At 55.9% G+C, this 16,293-nt stretch overlaps 1 protein-coding gene and 1 non-coding gene across 4 annotated transcripts in view; one reads left to right on the top strand and one right to left on the bottom strand.

The window, feature by feature from the left end:
- fam189a2 (family with sequence similarity 189 member A2) overlaps positions 1 to 16,293 on the bottom strand; it is a 115,592-nt gene that overhangs the window by 20,602 nt on the left and 78,697 nt on the right. The window lies entirely within an intron of this gene.
- Positions 15,834 to 15,906, top strand: trnav-cac. The gene has a single exon. It is a non-coding gene; the product is annotated as a tRNA-Val (tRNA).

The following is a 16,293-nucleotide window of genomic DNA, read 5'->3' as shown; positions in this document are numbered from 1 at the left end:
TGCTCTGTCAGAGGGTCAGTACTGAGGGAGTGCTGCACTGTCAGAGGGTCAGTACTGAGGGAGTGCTGCACTGTCAGAGGGTCAGTACTGAGGGAGTGCCGCACTGTCAGAGGGTCAGTACTGAGGGAGTGCTGCACTGTCAGAGGGTCAGTGCTGAGGGAGTGCCGCACTGTCAGAGGGTCAGTACTGAGGGAGTGCTGCACTGTCAGAGGGTCAGTACTGAGGGGGTGCTGCACTGTCATAGGGTCACTACTGAGGGAGCGCTGCACTGTCAGAGGGTCAGTATTGAGGGAGTGCTGCACTGTCAGAGGGTCACTACTGAGGGAGTGCTGCACTGTCAGAGGGTCAGTACTGAGGGGGTGCTGCACTGTCATAGGGTCACTACTGAGGGAGCGCTGCACTGTCAGAGGGTCAGTACTGAGGGAGTGCCGCACTGTCAGAGGGTCAGTGCTGAGGGAGTGCTGCACAGTCAGAGGGTCAGTACTGAGGGAGTGCCGCACTGTCAGAGGGTCAGTATAGAGGGAGTGCCGCACTGTCAGAGGGTCAGTACTGAGGGAGTGCTGCACTGTCAGAGGGTCAGTACTGAGGGAGTGCTGCACTGTCAGAGGGTCAGTACTGAGGGAGTGCTGCACTGTCAGAGGGTCAGTACTGAGGGAGTGCCGCACTGTCAGAGGGTCAGTACTGAGGGAGTGCTGCACTGTCAGAGGGTCAGTACTGAGGGAGTGCTGCACTGTCAGAGGGTCAGTACTGAGGGAGTGCTGCACTGTCAGAGGGTCAGTACTGAGGGAGTGCTGCGCTGTCAGAGGGTCAGTACTGAGGGAGTGCTGCACTGTCAGAGGGTCAGTACTGAGGGAGTGCCGCACTGTCAGAGGGTCAGTACTGAGGGAGTGCCGCACTGTCAGAGGGTCAGTACTGAGGGAGTGCTGCACTGTCAGAGGGTCAGTGCTGAGGGAGTGCCGCACTGTCAGAGGGTCAGTACTGAGAGAATGCTGCACTGTCCGAGGGTCAGTACTGAGAGAATGCTGCACTGTCAGAGGGTCAGTACTGAGGGGGTGCTGCACTGTCAGAGGGTCAGTACTGAGAGAATGCTGCACTGTCAGAGGGTCAGTACTGAGGGGGTGCCGCACTGTCAGAGGGTCAGTACTGAGGGGGTGCTGCACTGTCCGAGGGTCAGTACTGAGAGAATGCTGCACTGTCAGAGGGTCAGTACTGAGGGGGTGCTGCACTGTCCGAGGGTCATAACTGAGGGAGTGCCGCACTGTCAGAGGGTCAGTACCGAGGGGGTGCTGCACTGTCAGAGGGTCAGTACTGAGGGAGTGCTGCACTGTCAGAGGGTCAGTACTGAGGGAGTGCTGCACTGTCCGAGGGTCAGTACTGAGGGGGTGCTGCACTGTCCGAGGGTCAGTACTGAGGGAGTGCTGCACTGTCAGAGGGTCTGTACTGAGGGAGTGCTGCACTGTCAGAGGGTCAGTACTGAGGGGGCGCCGTACTGTCAGAGGGTCAGAACTGAGGGAGTGCCGCACTGTCCGAGGGTCAGTACTGAGGGAGTGCTGCACTGTCAGAGGGTCAGTACTGAGGGAGTGCTGCACTGTCCGAGGGTCAGTACTGAGGTGGTGCTGCACTGTCCGAGGGTCATTACTGAGGGAATGCTGCACTGTCAGAGGGTCAGTACTGAGGGAGTGCTGCACTGTCAGAGGGTCAGTACTGAGGGAGTGCTGCACTGTCCGAGGGTCAGTACTGAGGTGGTGCTGCACTGTCCGAGGGTCATTACTGAGGGAATGCTGCACTGTCAGAGGGTCAGTACTGAGGGAGTGCTGCACTGTCAGAGGGTCAGTACTGAGGGGGTGCTGCACTGTCCGAGGGTCATAACTGAGGGAGTGCCGCACTGTCAGAGGGTCAGTACTGAGGGGGTGCTGCACTGTCCGAGGGTCAGTACTGAGGGAGTGCTGCACTGTCAGAGGGTCAGTACTGAGGGAGTGCTGCACTGTCCGAGGGTCAGTACTGAGGGGGTGCTGCACTGTCCGAGGGTCAGTACTGAGGGAGTGCTGCACTGTCAGAGGGTCTGTACTGAGGGAGTGCTGCACTGTCAGAGGGTCAGTACTGAGGGGGCGCCGTACTGTCAGAGGGTCAGTACTGAGGGAGTGCCGCACTGTCCGAGGGTCAGTACTGAGGGAGTGCTGCACTGTCAGAGGGTCAGTACTGAGGGAGTGCTGCACTGTCAGAGGGTCAGTACTGAGGGAGTGCTGCACTGTCCGAGGGTCAGTACTGAGGTGGTGCTGCACTGTCCGAGGGTCATTACTGAGGGAATGCTGCACTGTCAGAGGGTCAGTACTGAGGGAGTGCTGCACTGTCAGAGGGTCAGTACTGAGGGAGTGCTGCACTGTCAGAGGGTCAGTACTGAGGGAGTGCCGCACTGTCAGAGGGTCAGTACTGAGGGAGTGCTGCACTGTCAGAGGGTCAGTACTGAGGGAGTGCTGCACTGTCAGAGGGTCAGTACTGAGGGAGTGCTGCACTGTCAGAGGGTCAGTACTGAGGGAGTGCCGCACTGTCAGAGGGTCCGTACTGAGGGAGTGCCGCACTGTCAGAGGGTCAGTACTGAGGGAGCGCCGCACTGTCGGAGGGTCAGTACTGAGGGAGTGCCGCACTGTCAGAGGGTCAGTACTGAGGGAGTGCTGCACTGTCAGAGGGTCAGTGCTGAGGGAGTGCCGCACTGTCAGAGGGTCAGTACTGAGGGAGTGCTGCACTGTCAGAGGGTCAGTACTGAGGGGGTGCTGCACTGTCATAGGGTCACTACTGAGGGAGCGCTGCACTGTCAGAGGGTCAGTACTGAGGGAGTGCTGCACTGTCAGAGGGTCAGTACTGAGGGAGTGCCGCACTGTCAGAGGGTCAGTGCTGAGGGAGTGCTGCACAGTCAGAGGGTCAGTACTGAGGGAGTGCTGCACTGTCAGAGGGTCAGTGCTGAGGGAGTGCCGCACTGTCAGAGGGTCAGTACTGAGGGAGTGCTGCACTGTCAGAGGGTCAGTTCTGAGGGAGTGCCGCACTGTCAGAGGGTCAGTACAGAGGGAGTGCCGCACTGTCAGAGGGTCAGTACTGAGGGAGTGCCGCACTGTCAGAGGGTCAGTACTGAGGGAGTGCTGCACTGTCAGAGGGTCAGTGCTGAGGGAGTGCCGCACTGTCAGAGGGTCAGTACTGAGGGGGTGCTGCACTGTCCGAGGGTCAGTACTGAGAGAATGCTGCACTGTCAGAGGGTCAGTACTGAGGGGGTGCTGCACTGTCAGAGGGTCAGTACTGAGAGAATGCTGCACTGTCAGAGGGTCAGTACTGAGGGGGTGCCGCACTGTCAGAGGGTCAGTACTGAGGGGGTGCTGCACTGTCCGAGGGTCATACCTGAGGGAGTGCTGCACTGTCAGAGGGTCAGTACTGAGGGAGTGCTGCACTGTCAGAGGGTCAGTACTGAGGGAGTGCTGCACTGTCCGAGGGTCAGTACTGAGGGGGTGCTGTACTGTCAGAGGGTCAGTACAGAGGGAGTGCCGCACTGTCAGAGGGTCAGTACTGAGGGAGTGCCGCACTGTCAGAGGGTCAGTACTGAGGGAGTGCTGCACTGTCAGAGGGTCAGTGCTGAGGGAGTGCCGCACTGTCAGAGGGTCAGTACTGAGGGGGTGCTGCACTGTCCGAGGGTCAGTACTGAGAGAATGCTGCACTGTCAGAGGGTCAGTACTGAGGGGGTGCTGCACTGTCAGAGGGTCAGTACTGAGAGAATGCTGCACTGTCAGAGGGTCAGTACTGAGGGGGTGCCGCACTGTCAGAGGGTCAGTACTGAGGGGGTGCTGCACTGTCCGAGGGTCATAACTGAGGGAGTGCTGCACTGTCAGAGGATCAGTACTGAGGGAGTGCTGCACTGTCAGAGGGTCAGTACTGAGGGAGTGCCGCACTGTCAGAGACTCAGTACTGAGGGAGTGCTGCACTGTCAGAGGGTCAGTACTGAGGGAGTGCTGCACTGTCAGAGGGTCAGTACTGAGGGAGTGCTGCACTGTCAGAGCGTCAGTACTGAGGGGGGTGCTGTACTGTCCGAGGGTCAGTACTGAGGGGGTGCTGCACTGTCAGAGGGTCTGTACTGAGGGAGTGCTGCACTGTCAGAGGGTCAGTACTGAGGGGGCGCCGTACTGTCAGAGGGTCAGTACTGAGGGAGTGCCGCACTGTCCGAGGGTCAGTACTGAGGGAGTGCTGCACTTTCAGAGGGTCAGTACTGAGGGAGTGCTGCACTGTCAGAGGGTCAGTACTGAGGGAGTGCTGCACTGTCCGAGGGTCAGTACTGAGGGGGTGCTGCACTGTCCGAGGGTCATTACTGAGGGAGTGCTGCACTGTCAGAGGGTCTGTACTGAGGGAGTGCTGCTCTGTCAGAGGGTCAGTACTGAGGGAGTGCTGCACTGTCAGAGGGTCAGTGCTGAGGGAGTGCCGCACTGTCAGAGGGTCAGTACTGAGGGAGTGCTGCACTGTCAGAGGGTCACTACTGAGGGAGTGCTGCACTGTCAGAGGGTCAGTACTGAGGGGGTGCTGCACTGTCATAGGGTCACTACTGAGGGAGCGCTGCACTGTCAGAGGGTCAGTACTGAGGGAGTGCCGCACTGTCAGAGGGTCAGTGCTGAGGGAGTGCTGCACAGTCAGAGGGTCAGTACTGAGGGAGTGCTGCACTGTCAGAGGGTCAGTATAGAGGGAGTGCCGCACTGTCAGAGGGTCAGTACTGAGGGAGTGCTGCACTGTCAGAGGGTCAGTACTGAGGGAGTGCTGCACTGTCAGAGGGTCAGTACTGAGGGAGTGCTGCACTGTCAGAGGGTCAGTACTGAGGGAGTGCCGCACTGTCAGAGGGTCAGTACTGAGGGAGTGCTGCACTGTCAGAGGGTCAGTACTGAGGGAGTGCTGCACTGTCAGAGGGTCAGTACTGAGGGAGTGCTGCACTGTCAGAGGGTCAGTACTGAGGGAGTGCTGCGCTGTCAGAGGGTCAGTACTGAGGGAGTGCTGCACTGTCAGAGGGTCAGTACTGAGGGAGTGCCGCACTGTCAGAGGGTCAGTACTGAGGGAGTGCCGCACTGTCAGAGGGTCAGTACTGAGGGAGTGCTGCACTGTCAGAGGGTCAGTGCTGAGGGAGTGCCGCACTGTCAGAGGGTCAGTACTGAGAGAATGCTGCACTGTCCGAGGGTCAGTACTGAGAGAATGCTGCACTGTCAGAGGGTCAGTACTGAGGGGGTGCTGCACTGTCAGAGGGTCAGTACTGAGAGAATGCTGCACTGTCAGAGGGTCAGTACTGAGGGGGTGCCGCACTGTCAGAGGGTCAGTACTGAGGGGGTGCTGCACTGTCCGAGGGTCAGTACTGAGAGAATGCTGCACTGTCAGAGGGTCAGTACTGAGGGGGTGCTGCACTGTCCGAGGGTCATAACTGAGGGAGTGCCGCACTGTCAGAGGGTCAGTACTGAGGGGGTGCTGCACTGTCAGAGGGTCAGTACTGAGGGAGTGCTGCACTGTCAGAGGGTCAGTACTGAGGGAGTGCTGCACTGTCCGAGGGTCAGTACTGAGGGGGTGCTGCACTGTCCGAGGGTCAGTACTGAGGGAGTGCTGCACTGTCAGAGGGTCTGTACTGAGGGAGTGCTGCACAGTCAGAGGGTCAGTACTGAGGGAGTGCCGCACTGTCAGAGGGTCAGTATAGAGGGAGTGCCGCACTGTCAGAGGGTCAGTACTGAGGGAGTGCTGCACTGTCAGAGGGTCAGTACTGAGGGAGTGCTGCACTGTCAGAGGGTCAGTACTGAGGGAGTGCTGCACTGTCCGAGGGTCAGTACTGAGGTGGTGCTGCACTGTCCGAGGGTCATTACTGAGGGAATGCTGCACTGTCAGAGGGTCAGTACTGAGGGAGTGCTGCACTGTCAGAGGGTCAGTACTGAGGGAGTGCTGCACTGTCCGAGGGTCAGTACTGAGGTGGTGCTGCACTGTCCGAGGGGCATTACTGAGGGAATGCTGCACTGTCAGAGGGTCAGTACTGAGGGAGTGCTGCACTGTCAGAGGGTCAGTACTGAGGGGGTGCTGCACTGTCCGAGGGTCATAACTGAGGGAGTGCCGCACTGTCAGAGGGTCAGTACTGAGGGGGTGCTGCACTGTCAGAGGGTCAGTACTGAGGGAGTGCTGCACTGTCAGAGGGTCAGTACTGAGGGAGTGCTGCACTGTCCGAGGGTCAGTACTGAGGGGGTGCTGCACTGTCCGAGGGTCAGTACTGAGGGAGTGCTGCACTGTCAGAGGGTCTGTACTGAGGGAGTGCTGCACTGTCAGAGGGTCAGTACTGAGGGGGCGCCGTACTGTCAGAGGGTCAGTACTGAGGGAGTGCCGCACTGTCCGAGGGTCAGTACTGAGGGAGTGCTGCACTGTCAGAGGGTCAGTACTGAGGGAGTGCTGCACTGTCAGAGGGTCAGTACTGAGGGAGTGCTGCACTGTCCGAGGGTCAGTACTGAGGTGGTGCTGCACTGTCAGAGGGTCATTACTGAGGGAATGCTGCACTGTCAGAGGGTCAGTACTGAGGGAGTGCTGCACTGTCAGAGGGTCAGTACTGAGGGAGTGCTGCACTGTCAGAGGGTCAGTACTGAGGGAGTGCCGCACTGTCAGAGGGTCAGTACTGAGGGAGTGCTGCACTGTCAGAGGGTCAGTACTGAGGGAGTGCTGCACTGTCAGAGGGTCAGTAGTGAGGGAGTGCTGCACTGTCAGAGGGTCAGTACTGAGAAGGTGCCGCACTGTCAGAGGGTCCGTACTGAGGGAGTGCCGCACTGTCAGAGGGTCAGTACTGAGGGAGCGCCGCACTGTCGGAGGGTCAGTACTGAGGGAGTGCCGCACTGTCAGAGGGTCAGTACTGAGGGAGTGCTGCACTGTCAGAGGGTCAGTGCTGAGGGAGTGCCGCACTGTCAGAGGGTCAGTACTGAGGGAGTGCTGCACTGTCAGAGGGTCAGTACTGAGGGGGTGCTGCACTGTCATAGGGTCACTACTGAGGGAGCGCTGCACTGTCAGAGGGTCAGTACTGAGGGAGTGCTGCACTGTCAGAGGGTCACTACTGAGGGAGTGCCGCACTGTCAGAGGGTCAGTGCTGAGGGAGTGCTGCACAGTCAGAGGGTCAGTACTGAGGGAGTGCTGCACTGTCAGAGGGTCAGTGCTGAGGGAGTGCCGCACTGTCAGAGGGTCAGTACTGAGGGAGTGCTGCACTGTCAGAGGGTCAGTTCTGAGAGAGTGCCGCACTGTCAGAGGGTCAGTACAGAGGGAGTGCCGCACTGTCAGAGGGTCAGTACTGAGGGAGTGCCGCACTGTCAGAGGGTCAGTACTGAGGGAGTGCTGCACTGTCAGAGGGTCAGTGCTGAGCGAGTGCCGCACTGTCAGAGGGTCAGTACTGAGGGGGTGCTGCACTGTCCGAGGGTCAGTACTGAGAGAATGCTGCACTGTCAGAGGGTCATTACTGAGGGGGTGCTGCACTGTCAGAGGGTCAGTTCTGAGAGAGTGCCGCACTGTCAGAGGGTCAGTACAGAGGGAGTGCCGCACTGTCAGAGGGTCAGTACTGAGAGAATGCTGCACTGTCAGAGGGTCATTACTGAGGGGGTGCTGCACTGTCAGAGGGTCAGTTCTGAGAGAGTGCCGCACTGTCAGAGGGTCAGTACAGAGGGAGTGCCGCACTGTCAGAGGGTCAGTACTGAGAGAATGCTGCACTGTCAGAGGGTCAGTACTGAGGGGGTGCCGCACTGTCAGAGGGTCAGTACTGAGGGGGTGCTGCACTGTCCGAGGGTCATAACTGAGGGAGTGCTGCACTGTCAGAGGGTCAGTACTGAGGGAGTGCTGCACTGTCAGAGGGTCAGTACTGAGGGAGTGCTGCACTGTCCGAGGGTCAGTACTGAGGGGGTGCTGCACTGTCCGAGGGTCAGTACTGAGGGGGTGCTGCACTGTCCGAGGGTCAGTACTGAGGGAGTGCTGCACTGTCAGAGGGTCTGTACTGAGGGAGTGCTGCACTGTCAGAGGGTCAGTACTGAGGGAGTGCTGCACTGTCAGAGGGTCAGTACTGAGGGAGTGCTGCACTGTCAGAGGGTCAGTACTGAGGGAGTGCCGCACTGTCAGAGGGTCAGTACTGAGGGAGTGCCGCACTGTCAGAGGGTCAGTACTGAGGGAGTGCTGCACTGTCAGAGGGTCAGTGCTGAGGGAGTGCCGCACTGTCAGAGGGTCAGTACTGAGGGAATGCTGCACTGTCAGAGGGTCAGTACTGAGGGGGTGCCGCACTGTCAGAGGGTCAGTACTGAGGGGGTGCTGCACTGTCCGAGGGTCATAACTGAGGGAGTGCTGCACTGTCAGAGGGTCAGTACTGAGGGAGTGCTGCACTGTCAGAGGGTCAGTACTGAGGGAGTGCTGCACTGTCCGAGGGTCAGTACTGAGGGGGTGCTGCACTGTCCGAGGGTCAGTACTGAGGTGGTGCTGCACTGTCCGAGGGTCATTACTGAGGGAGTGCTGCACTGTCAGAGGGTCTGTACTGAGGGAGTGCTGCACTGTCAGAGGGTCAGTACTGAGGGAGTGCTGCACTGTCAGAGGGTCAGTACTGAGGGAGTGCTGCACTGTCAGAGGGTCAGTACTGAGGGAGTGCCGCACTGTCAGAGGGTCAGTACTGAGGGAGTGCCGCACTGTCAGAGGGTCAGTACTGAGGGAGTGCTGCACTGTCAGAGGGTCAGTGCTGAGGGAGTGCCGCACTGTCAGAGGGTCAGTACTGAGGGAGTGCTGCACTGTCAGAGGGTCAGTACTGAGGGGGTGCTGCACTGTCATAGGGTCACTACTGAGGGAGCGCTGCACTGTCAGAGGGTCAGTACTGAGGGAGTGCTGCACTGTCAGAGGGTCACTACTGAGGGAGTGCCGCACTGTCAGAGGGTCAGTGCTGACGGAGTGCTGCACAGTCAGAGGGTCAGTACTGAGGGAGTACCGCACTGTCAGAGGGTCAGTGCTGAGGGAGTGCCGCACTGTCAGAGGGTCAGTACTGAGGGAGTGCTGCACTGTCAGAGGGTCAGTACTGAAGGGGTGCTGCACTGTCATAGGGTCACTACTGAGGGAGCGCTGCACTGTCAGAGGGTCAGTACTGAGGGAGTGCTGCACTGTCAGAGGGTCACTACTGAGGCAGTGCTGCACTGTCAGAGGGTCAGTACTGAGGGGGTGCTGCACTGTCATAGGGTCACTACTGAGGGAGCGCTGCACTGTCAGAGGGTCAGTACTGAGGGAGTGCCGCACTGTCAGAGGGTCAGTGCTGAGGGAGTGCTGCACAGTCAGAGGGTCAGTACTGAGGGAGTGCCGCACTGTCAGAGGGTCAGTACAGAGGGAGTGCCGCACTGTCAGAGGGTCAGTACTGAGGGAGTGCCGCACTGTCCGAGGTGCTGTCCTTCAGGTAAGTCTTTAAACTGAGGCCCCATCTACCCTCTCAAGGCGGTGCAAAGTCCCCACGGCAAATATGAGGGGAGCAGTGGAGTTCTCTCACTGCCCAATGCTAATCCCTCACTCAACATCCTTAGAGCAAAATAATATATTTTTGGTGGGATCTTGCTGTGCGCAAATTGGCTGCCGTCTTCCCGACAACGGTAGCTGCGCTCCAAAAGTGTGTAATTGGCTGTAAAGCACTTTGGGATGCCCTGAAGTCATGACAGGCGCTGCTGAAATTCAAATCTTTATTTGGAAGTGTCAGATTACGCAGCATCAACGAGCCTCGATGAATTGTGCTGGGATTACAGCCCCTGGGCGGGATTCACCAACAATGGGGCTATGTCCCCACGCCAGCGTCAAAACACGGGTGTTTCACTCTGGACTTTCCTGAGGGAAGTCCGGAGTGATTCTCCTACCTGAAGGGGGCTCCTTACAGCTCTGGCTGCGGATACGGGGCCTTGCACTTCCGATCTTTGGCGGCCGCCCCGCACGACATGGCGGTCCCACCCCACGAGATCGCGTGCGCCCGAGGATTGGTGCCGTCTGATCACTTGCCTGGTCATCTCTGAGGCCCACCCTGGTGAAGGATCCCCCCCCTCCCCCCGCCGACCGTTCCCAACCAGCATAACGTGGTTAGAACCACGGCGTCGGGAACTCGGGCAGTTTTCGACTGTGAATCGCGGGGGCAGCGTCGCGCCAGTTTTCGGCGTCAATGCCCATTCTCCGCCCCCGTGCCAATCACGATTTCGGTGTGGAGGCTCGGAGAATTCCGTCTCCTACGCTTGCAATTTTCCACTAACAGTTGAGAAAATGCACCAAGATAAAGATTGGGAGCCACAGGACATCTATCAAGTGGGCGTTACCCATTAAGTGGGCATTTTCAGAGGATTGATTCAGATGGCATTGTCCTGAGGTTTTGGGGTGGCGGGCACTGAGAGTTGGCTGATAGGCCTTACCTGCCAACTCTGACAGTCCCACTGTCATTTCACGCTCAACTGCGCCTTGGCTGGCAGTAGGTGGGATTCTGTCGCCTTGGAAAGACGTCCCACCTTGGAGAGTCCTCGGCCAATCTGATTGGCCGATAGCAGCCCAGCCCGCCCCAGGCACAGCGCCGCAGTGGCTAGAAGAGGTACTGCAGCGCTCCGCCTCAGTTTGAGTCTCGGGACCGCACTCGAGCTGAGGCCGGGAGGGTAGGGGGGATTCCCTCGGGGCCGGGAGGTGGAGAGGGGGGGGTAGGCCAGTGGGAGGAGGATGGGCTAGAACACCCAGATCCCAAAGGGACCTTCAGATTAGGCGTGACCCCCCCCCCTCACCAACACCCGCTCCCCCAACGTCCCGCCCGAGATGGAGATTCATTCACTTCTCAGTTTCCCACCCGGGTCCGTCCCATGCCCGCAAGCCTAACAAATTGAAGCTGGGCTAGTAAAGGCCCTTGAGTGGCCATGGTGTGGCTTCTTAGGGGCCTTATGAGGGGAAATGGTGGGGGGGGGGGGGTTCCTCCCTGAGGCCCTGCCTGTCCCACCGGGAAATTGCTCCTGGCTCGGGGCAGGATCCTGTAGGAAATTCCCGTCTGTGCAATTTTACCCTCCGTCACCTCCCCGCCTCAGAACCCGCGGGGGGGGGGGAGGCGTATAGTTCTGGCCATTCTCCAACGGTCTGGTCTGTGATTTAAAATGGATCAGAATTAGTGTAAATTATTCACCGGGCCATGGGGGAATGAGTAGTGGGGATTGGGACTAATTGAATAGCTCTTTCAGAGGGCCAGCACAGGCAGGATGGGCTGAATGGCCCCTGGGAGTGCTGCAAGATCTGGAGACTCTTCCCGCATTGTAAATGAGAAAACAAATGCAATTGGTTTTGAAGCTACTGCCTCATTTGTTACTGGCCTCAGTGGAAGCAACGTGCATTTATATAGCACCTTTAGTATAGAAATGTTACAGAGCAAAAATCTCACACTAGTCCACATGAAGAGTTATTAGGGGACAGGTGATCTAAAGCTTGGTCAAAGGGGCAGCTTCTAAGGAGCGTCTTAAAGGAAGAGAGAGAGGCGCAGAGATTTAAGGAGGGTATTCCAAAGCTAGGGTCTCGGCAGTCGAAGCCAGGGCCGTGATAGACTCGGCGGATACTACACAAAGTCAGAGAGATCCTCATTGCCTCTCAAAGACCTTTAAGCGAATCAGGAAAATGTACATCCCTGTAGATTTTACTGACTGTCCTTGTCCTCAGCTTTGTAAGGGAAGATGAGTCCCTGTGTATGCCAGAAGTTGGCAATAGTGTCGCTCTGAACCTTTTGTTATTGACTGAAACAATCTTTTATTTTTAGCTCTGTCCTCAAGAACCACCAGTCACATTCATGCGACTGTTTCAACCGCACCAGCGTTACCTCGATGAATTTCCTCAGATCCGGCACGGGGGCACAGTGGTTAGCACTGCTGCCTCACAGCACCGGGGACCCGGGTTCAATTCCGGCCTCGGGGTGACTGTCTGTGCGGAGTTTGCAGATTCTCCCTCGTGTCTGCGTGGGTTTCCTCCGGGCGCTCCAGTTTCCTCCCACAGTCCAAAGGTGTGCAGGTTAGCTGGATTGGCCGTGCTAAATTGCCTATTAGTGTCCACAAGGTTAGGTGGGGTTACGGGGATGGAGTGGGGCCGTGGGCCCAGGTCGGGTTCCCCCATCGGAGGGCCGGTGCAGACTGGATGGGCCGAATGGCCTCCTTCTGCACTGTAGTGATCCTATGCTCACGCTCAGTTGTTGCTACCTTACACGTGGGGGTAGAAATTGTGGTCTAGAAGTTGGATGTACCCATGACCCACTTGAAATGGCCACCAAATAATCCAATATAGAGTGTACAGTCTGTGCCTGGAGTGCACCTCCCACCATCTCGCTGTTGGTATCTGAAGAGCCTGCCTGGTAGGCCGCAATATAAGCCGGCAGCTTTCCGCACCTCCTTCCAAATGCCACAGCCCCACCTCCCTCCCACTGGCCACCCCACATGTCCATCCTCACAGCTCATAGCTTTCCCTTGACCAATCAGAACATGAGCAGGCACTTCACTATCCAATTGGATGATTCGTGCCTCTTGGCCCGTTTCTTTCCAACTCTAACGTTTGTGCAGCAAAAGATGTGATAGAGTTTTCTTCCACCTTGTTCCCAGCGGTGTTCTGGAGATTGTTCTGCAGTTCCACGGCGATCATGGAAGGCCGGCAAGGTTACCGTGAGAGGCCCACAGTCGCCACTTTGCCTTTCCACCTCCTCGTCCCACTCTCCTATACCCTTACCTCCCCATTCCTCTCCCCTCGCTCACACCCACTTCCCCAATCCCCCTCCCCCACTCTTGACCACCCAATTTCCTCCCCCCATACTTCCCCCCACTCCAGTTCCATTCACCCACTCCACTCCCCGCAATTCCTGCATCCCTCCCCTCCATTCCCCTCTCCTCCATTCCCCTCCCCTCCATTCCCCTCCCCTCCATTCCCCTCTCCTCCATTCCCCTCTCCTCCATTCCCCTCCTCTCCATTCCCCTCCCCTCCATTCCCCTCCCCTCCACTTCCACTCCCCTGAATTCCCTCTACTCCCCCTCGTGTTTGCTCCTCCCACACTTCCCCTAGGCCCCCCTTACTCCTTCCCCGTGTCACTCACTAAAGAACGCAAGCCCCTGTGCAAAGCTATGAGAGGCAGCGTGGTGAAGGGTTAAAACAAAAGTGAGATTATTAGCGTTTTGATAATTACTGTTCTCATCTGTCATCACATCAAGATTGGTAGAGGGAGCGAGGGAGGGAGAGGGGGAGGGAGGGAGAGGGAGGGGGAGAGGGAGAGGGCTGTGTTGGCACCGCATGGATCAGCGAGCTAAGGTTCCAGACAATACGGCAGGAAACGTGTGTGTGGCCTTGACTGATCCTGCAGCGACTCACACGCATTTCCTACTGAGGGACTTCACTGAAGTCACACAAAAAGGAAAAACTCCGGCTCAGCGGAAAATAACTGTGCAAAGAAGAAAAGAGCACCCTTCGGCCAATGAAGTATTGTTAAAGTGCTGTCATGGTTGTAATGGAGGAAACGCGTCAGCCCATCTTCACTCATCAAGCTCCCAGAGATAGCAACAGAATGCTGGGGAACGCAGGGTTTAGTCAGAGGGTGGAACTGAAGGAGGTCAATATTAGTAGGGGATAGGTGTTGGGGAAAGTAATGGGACTGAAGGCTGATAAGTCTCCAGAGCCTGATAATTCACATCCCAGAGAACTGAAGGAAGGGGCTCTAGAAATACAGATGCATTGTCTGTGTTCTATTTTTCCTTCTATGTTCTATTTTTCCTTCTATGTTCTATTTTTCCTCGGATGGTGATGTCTAGCACGAGGGGACATAGCTTTAAATTGAGGGGAGATAGATATAGGACAGATGTCAAAGATAAGTTTTTACTCAGAGAGTAGTAAGGGCGTGGAATGCCCTGCCTGCAACAGTAGTGGACTCACCAACACTAAGGGCATTTAAATGGTCATTGGATAAACATATGGATGATAAGGGAATAGTGTAGATGGGCTTTAGAGGGGTTTCACAGGTCGGCGCAACATCGAGGGCCGAAGGGCCTGTACTGCGCTGTAATGTTCTATGTTCTATTGGTGGTCACCTTCCAGGATTCTATAGAGTCGGGAACAGTTCCTGCAGATTGGAGGGTGGCTAATGTAACTCCACTATTTAAAAAGGGAGGTAGAGAGAAAACAGGGAATTATAGGCAAGTGAGCCTGACGTCAGTAGTGGGGAAAATTCTAGAATCCATTATCAAAGATTTTACAGCAGAGCACTTAGAAAACAGTGGCAGGATCGGACAGAGTCAGCATGGATTTATGAAGAGAAAATCGGGCTTCACAAATCTACTGGAATTCTTTGAGGATGTAACTAGTAGAGTTGATGAGGGGGAGCCGGTGGATGTGGTGTATTTAGGCTTTCAGAAGGTTTCTGACAAAGTCCTGCATAAGAGATTAGTGTATAAAATTAAAGCACATGGTATTGGGGTAGTGTATTGAGATGGATGGACGACGAGTTGGCAGACAGGAAACAAACAGTAGGAATTAATGGGTCTTTTTTCAAATGGCAGGCAGTGCCTAGTGGGGTACCACAGGGATCGGTGCTGGGACCCCAGCTATTCACAATATATATTAATGATTTAAATGAGGGAACAAAATGTAATATCCAGATTTGCAGATGACATCACGTTGGGTGGGAGGGTGAGCTGTGAGGAGGATGCAGAGATCCTGCAGTGTGATTTGGACAAGTTGAGTGAGTGGGTAAGTGAATGGCAGATGCAGTATAATTTGGATAAATGCGAGGTTATCCACTTTGTTAGCAAAAACAGGAAGGCAGATTATTATCTGAAAGGCTATAAATTAGGAGCGGGGAGTGTGCAATGAATGAATGAAAATTGCTTATTGACACAAGTAGGCTTCAAATGAAGTTACTGTGAAAAGCCCCTAGTCGCCACATTCCGACGCCTGTTCGGGGAGGCTGGTACGGGAATTGAACCGTGCTGCTGGCCTGCCTTGGTCTGCTTTCAAAGCCAGCGATTTAGCTCTGTGCTAAACCAGATCTGGGTGTCCTCGTACACCAGTCAGTGAAGGTAAGCATACAGCAGGCAGTAAAGAAGGTAAATGGTATGTTGACCTTCATTGTGAAAGGATTAGAGTACAGGAGCAGGGACGTCTTGCTGAATTATATAAGGCCTTGGTGAGGCCACACCTGGAATATTGTGTGCTGTTTTGGTCTCCTTATCTGAGGAAGGATGTCCTTGTTATAGCGGGAGTGCAGCAAATGTTTACTGATTCCTGGGATGGCAGGGCTGACGTATGAGGAGAGATTGAGTCAGTTACGATTGCATTCACTGGAGTTCAGAAAACTGATGGAGAATCTCCTCGAAACCTATAAAATTCTAACAGGACTACGCAGGGTATATGCAAGAACTGTGTTCCCAATGATGGGTGTGTCCAGAACCACACCCACATACTATGGAAGAACGAAAAAAAGACCAAAAGCATGGTCAAAGATAAGAACATAAAAAGTAGGAGCAGGAGTAGGCCACCTGGGCCCTCCAGCCTGCTCCGCCATTCAATGAGATCATGGCTGATCTTTTGTGGACTCAGCTCCACTTTCCAGCCTGAACACCATAACCCTTAATCCCTTGTGGATTTTATGTACCGTCTTACCAGAGAGAGAGATGTTAGGGTTTAGAGAAGGAATTCCAGAATTTCTGTGCAACCCATGTCCCCAGGGCTAGCCAGGTGCCTGGGTCTTTCACAGCTGAACACATGGCCACAAATGGTGGAATGATAGACACGGAGGATGCTTGAGAGGCCAAAATGTTAGAGCACTTATGTTAGGGGCTTCTGTAGCGTAGTGGTTATCACATTCGCTTCACACGCGAAAGGTCCCCGGTTCGTAACCGGGCAGAAACATCAAACGTTTGTCATTAGGGCAGCACGGTAGCATTGTGGTTAGCACAATTGCTTCACAGCTCCAGGGTCCCAGGTTCAATTCCCGGCTTGGGTCACTGTCTGTGCGGAGTCTGCACGTCCTCCCCGTTTGTGCGTGGGTTTCCTCCGGGTGCTCCGGTTTCCACCCACAGTCCAATGATGTGCAGGTTAGGTGGATTGGCCATGCTAAATTGCCCTTAGTGTCCAAAATTACCCTTAGTGTTGGGTGGGGTTACTGGGTTATGGGGATAGGGTGGAGGTGTGGACCTTGGGTAGGGTGCTCTTTCCAAGAGCCGGTGCAGACTTGATGGGCCGAATGGCCTCCTTCTGCACTGTAATTTCTATGATTCACAGAGGTCTCGGAGGAGT

The sequence above is a fragment of the Scyliorhinus canicula genome, chromosome 8, assembly GCF_902713615.1.
Source record: "Scyliorhinus canicula chromosome 8, sScyCan1.1, whole genome shotgun sequence".
NCBI lineage: Eukaryota > Metazoa > Chordata > Chondrichthyes > Carcharhiniformes > Scyliorhinidae > Scyliorhinus > Scyliorhinus canicula.
This window is presented reverse-complemented; position numbering and strand designations above follow the sequence as displayed.